The sequence below is a fragment of the Schistocerca cancellata genome, chromosome 5 (genome assembly GCF_023864275.1).
Source record: "Schistocerca cancellata isolate TAMUIC-IGC-003103 chromosome 5, iqSchCanc2.1, whole genome shotgun sequence".
NCBI lineage: Eukaryota > Metazoa > Arthropoda > Insecta > Orthoptera > Acrididae > Schistocerca > Schistocerca cancellata.
In genome coordinates, this window is record NC_064630.1 from 409107027 (window position 1) to 409113026 (window position 6000).

The following is a 6000-nucleotide window of genomic DNA, read 5'->3' on the forward strand; positions in this document are numbered from 1 at the left end:
AAGAACAGATAGGTCAACTTAGTAATTAAGTTTCAGAGTTAATAAAGGGGTTGTCAGTTTTAGAAAATGAGTTTGTAGGTGAGTCAGTGAAACAATTAAAGAATGTTGATGACATCAGAGTGGAACAGAAGGCCATAGCAGAAAAACTGTGTGAGTTGGGAGTTGCTACCCAACAAAATGTCACCAAATTAAACCAAAACATTTTAATGTAGAAAACAGTATGCAAACTAATGTAACTGTTTTAGATCAAATAATTTCAGCAGTCCAGAAAAGTTGTAATAACAAAAATCTGTGTGCAAACAATGGTATTGCATGGTCCAGCACTCCTGTCAAAAGTTTTCAGTCAGATAATTTACATCCAGTAGATTTACTGTGCCACTGCAGAGATGGCATTGTGTCAAGCATGAATGACAATCAAAAAAATAAATTTGTTAAAATATTTCATGGAGGGAAAGTTCTGTCATGGGTAAATTTAAATTTAAGTCAGTGGGAAACATACCAGACTTTTGAGAAAAGTTTTTTAAATAAATTTTGGTTGGAAGCAGAACAGGGGAGAAACATATGTGAATTTTTAATGGTCCTAATTATAGGAATAGGGACAACACTTTGAAAGAGTTTTGTAAGGACCAACTTAAAAATTAGCACATCTTGTCAAACCAAAGGACAAAATGACCTTGATTGATGCACTTAGAAAGAGATTACCAGAAAGATTGCAGAGGGATTTGAACAGTTTTTAAGATATGTTGACAGGCTGGCTAGGACAGCAGAAAGAAGTATATACGATAATAATAGGAATTATAGAAATCACAATGCAAGTACTCACAGAAACGTATATAATGGTAACTTCCATCAGGATCAAAGTGACAGTAGAGAGGGAAGTTCTGAACAGCAGTAGGATACAAATGATGGGAATAACCATGGGCATTTTAATAGAAAAAACAATCACAGAAGTAACTGCTTGGGAAATGGCAGTCTGCCTCAATGAAGGTCCACAGTTTGGGGTGAGGAAATGTAAGAAGCACAGAACCCCTAAATTACACTTTCAATTAGACAGTAATAACAGTGTTAATGATACGGCACATGTATCTGACATTGAACAAGAGGTGTATCAGATTTCTCGTTTTATGTTTTGATGAAAAGTTTTGAGATACTATGTTTAATTATGGTGATATAAGTGCTAATCACAAACCAGAATGTGAGAAATTTGATGTAGTATGTACTAATGATTTCTTCTCTTGGGTGGAAAGAGTGTTGTTGATGTTTGTAAATCAAGTGATGACTGTCTTGGATCTGAATTAGGTGGAATTTTTGATGTAGATGTGAATGAGAGCTGTGAAGTAACTGAGGTTGGTAAGCCTGAGACTGGTGGCTTATTGCAAATGAATGTAGATGAGGTAAGTGACTTTGATGGAGATGAGATTTGTATTGTCAGTGATGTTATTGATGAAGTAATTTTGGAGCGCTATGATGATGACGAGTATCGGGTATTTGTGGAGTTCAAGAGTAATGAAGTTTCAGAGTTCCCAGAATGAGATTTTCACTCTGCAGTGGAGTGTGCGCTGATATGAAACTTCCTGGCAGATTAAAACTGTGTGCCTGACCGAGACTCGAACTCGGGACCTTTGCCTCCTGCAGGAGAGCTTCTGTAAAGTTTGGAAGGTAGGAGACAAGATACTGGCAGAAGTAAAGCTGTGAGACCAGGCATGAGTCGTGCTTCGGTAGCTCAGATGGTAGAGCACTTGCCTGTGAAAGGCAAAGGTCCCGAGTTCGAGTCTCGGTCGGGCACACAGTTTTAATCTGCCAGGAAGTTTCAAGTTTCAGAGTTATTTGTAAGTGATGTTGACGATACAGGTAAGGTAAGTGATGTATGTGATGTGGTAAGTGAGGGTCATGGAATACCAGTTCAGTCAAAACAGTTTTTGATTAATGTCATGCAGAGTAATGATCCAAACAGTGAAGTTGAGGTATCTGTAAGCCTGGAGAATAAAGGTGATTTTTGAAGTTTGTTTGGGATCAGATTGATGATGACTTAGATAAAGGTGCACTCTGGAATAAGTTAGCTGTGGTTAGTCAGAATTTGTATTACAGATGGTGGAATGAAGTGAAAGACGATCTAAGCAGGAAGTGTAATTTTGACAGTAATGTGTTTTGTGTTCATTCTGTTAGAAGTTATATTAGTTGTGCCATGGAATCTATTCACTGTGTTCAATCTTTACCAGACAAATTGAGTAATCAAAGTAATGTTATGATACCTATAAAGTTGATAAAACCTTGTGAGGACAGTGTGAATGGACCATTTGAGGAAATTTAAAGTGATCATTTGCATTAAGTCTCTGACAACAGAGAGGATGAGTCAGATTCTGGGTGTCCTTACATTAAAATTAAGGCTAATCAAAGGGAAAGCAACTGTGTGATTGATACAGATAGCCCAATTTGTGGTACATCTGAACAATTTAGAGACAAAATCAAGTATAGTAAGACTTTTGTGGAAATGCCCATTGTAGGTGTAAAGATAAGAGGAGCTACAGGTAAGCAAAGCAAATTGGTAAAGTCTCAGGCACTTTTAACTTTTAGTATAGAAGACAAGACCTTTGAACTTGGATGCTTAGTGATCCTTAGTCTAGAAGAAAACATAATTCTTGGTATGGATTGGATAGTGAAAGTTTGAGGCTTGTTTTGGATGGAGTGCTAAAGAATTGTTTATTTTTGAACCTAAAAGTAATACTTACGTGAAAACAAATTTCTGTATTTTAAACTGTGGGAAAAGTTGTAACTATTTGCAAAACATTGTGAGTACCAAATGTTTTATGATGATATAAATTTTGATGAGACTGAGAATCAGGATTTTGAACGTGTAGTAGATCCTAAAGCGAGGGAAACTAAAACTCTTAATGACAAACAAAATGAACAACTTAGGAATTTGTTATTGGAGTTTAGAAATGTGTTTAGTGAAAGAGCAGGGAAAGTGAAAGGCTGTCAGTGCATGCTTTACCTTAGAGATCATCAACCTTTCTTTCTCAAGTCATATAGCATACCACTTACAAAAGGGAAAGATATAGAGAAAGAAATTCAGAAAATGGAAATGTGGGGAGCAATTGTGAGAAGTAAGAGTGCTTACATAAATCCTTCAGTTGTGGTAAGTAAGAGAAATGGTGGAGTGAGAATTGTTTTGAACTTTGGACATCTAATAAGTTTCTTATCAGAGAGAATGACATCCTGAGAAAATGGATGAGCTGTTACATAAATTTTATTATGCAAAATTCGTGTGTAGTTTGGACTTGACCACTGGATTTCACCAGATTCCACTTGAAATTAATTGTAGAGAGTATACTGCATTTTTGTATGGAGGTAAGTGTTTTCAGTACTGTGTGGAGCCATTTGGGCTAAATGTATTTGTAACTGAATTCACAAGAGCTTTGGATTCTGTCTAGAGAAGTGAAATGAGTTCAAAATTAATTTTGCATGTCAATGACATTTTGGCCACTGAAAAGATTGGGGAACAACATTTGGATCTGTTAAGAGTTGTGTTTTCAAAATTGGAATCAGAAGGTACGACTTTATAGTTAAATGTAAATTTGATGTGGAAGAAGTAAATTTTTGGGACATGTTATATATGAGAATGGAATTGCACCTGATAAAGAGAAACTTGATGCTATTGCTAATTTTCCTGCTCTTTGCAACAAAAAACAGCTTAAATCATTTTTTGGGTTTAGTGGATTCTATAGAAAATTTTGTAGCAGCCAAGCTTTGAATGCTTCATGCCTGTGTGAACTTTTGAAGAAGAATACTGTTTGGGATTGAAATCAGGAATGTCAGGATACTTTCAATGATATCAAAGGGCAGTTGGGTCAAAGTCAGATATTGCTCAGACTGATTTGTCTCTTCCTTTTTGTATTATGACAGAGTGATGTTGGTTTGGGTGCTCATTTATTTCAGGGGGTTAAGTTGAAGGTGTTACTGAACATAGATCACTTGCATTTGCAAGCAGAGTATTGCAGAAGCATGAAAAGACATACACTGTAGCTGAGAAAGAACTTTCAGCTGTACACTGGGCATTTAACAAGTTTAAAAATTATTTACTACCTCACAAAGTTATCATCTATACTGATCACCAAGCGTTATGTAATCTCCAGGAGTGCAAGCTGTACCAGAACAGAATTACTCATTAGGACATGATTTTACAGCAGTTCAGTTATGAAATCAGATACATTAAGGGCACAGGCAATGTAGTTGCTGATGCTTTGTCTAGGCTACCTTTAGGAATGAATCATCTAATAACTTCAGAGAAGGAGAGAAAGAGTTTAAAACTATGTACTTGACAGATGTGAAAGAGGAAAAAGAGATCTTGAAAATTTGCGCAAAGACATCCGCAGGTATCAAAATCATGATCAAAATTGGAAATTGGTTAAGAGTATGTTGGGTAAGAAAGGAGGAGAAAAGACTGAACAATGTTATAAGGTACACAAGGCTATTCAGGAGACATAAGACTGACTCAGATGATTGGAAACTATGTTGGCCGGAACAATGTATTGATACTTTAATCACTTATATGATGACCATTGAGGATCAGCCAAATGTACACAAAAGTTTCAGGAAAATATCTGTTTTTATAACATAGGAAGGGGAGTCAAGAAGAAGAGTGCCATCTGTGACAGATGTGAAAGAGTGAAGGTAAGTAACCAAACAAATAGAGGTCAAATGCAAAACATACTGCCTAACAGTAACCTAGACCTCATGTCTGTGGACATCTATGGATCTTTGCCTTAGTCTTCGAATGGATTTTGTTATGTTTTTGTGGTGGCTGATGTATTTTCAAAGTTCATAAGACTATTTCCTCTTAAGAAATCTACCTGTAAGCAAATCATTTCTAAGTTTGGAAACACAAATTTTCATCAGGTGGGTATTCCTAAAACAAGCTTGGAAAGACTTTGTTGATCATGTAAAAATAAGGCATATTCTAACCTCTGTGTACCATCCATCAAGTAACCTTGCAGAAAGATGTGAGAGAGATTGAAAACTGTTTAGAACGTATTGTAGTAAGAATCATACCAGTTGGATGGATTATGTCAGTGATTTTGAGGATATTATGAAGAGCTTACAACATTCTGCAATAGGTTTTTCTCCATTTGAAATCATGTTTAATCACAGACCAGCTAACTTTATTTCTGAGAATGTTGAGTTTCCACCACGTGAAATTCGTTCACCGCAAGAGAGAGAAGAGCGTGTCACAGAGATGGTGAAAAATCAGGGCGATAGGAGAAAGCAAGGACATAATGGTGAAGACAGATTTTCTATGTTTGAGGTAGGAGATATTTTGTTGGTTAAAGCCAAAGAGAAATCTAAAGTGTTGACATCTGGGATAAAGAAATTCTTCAATATTTATATAGGAGCATTCAAAATTCTTGGAAATTCACATCCTAATGCATACAAACTTGTGTATGCTAAATCTAAGATGATGTTTCGATTGTGCAATATCACTGGACTAAAAGCTTGTAGATGTGATCCATAAGTATCTTTTTTTTTCTTTCTCCTTTGTCAGGAATGTAGTATGTAAGATGATGTGATGTGAAGTTCTGTTTTGTCTATTAACTGAGTTGAAGTCTAGGCCACACAATATTTGCAAGTTCATAAAACTGTATAATTCTGTTATGTAATAGGTTTGTGCTTTAGATTTTGATACATATATGCCATGTTACTAAATGGGTAGATTATTTCACAATTTTGAAATGTGATAATGCCATCAAATATCTAATGATAGATTTCTGATTTTAGATTGCCATAAGTATTAACTGTTGTTATTATTCTTGTGTACTCTGCAGAAAGTGATTTAATTTAACCATCATGAACTCTTTCGGGTGCAGTCATGGATGTTGTGGTAAATTGAGTGAAGACTTGTTTTATTCATGTGTACTGTAAATATTAGGAATAGTATCTTGAAATTTCATATATGCAAACCAAACACATATGTATGTTTAGCACAGAATTCTTATGTCAGTACTT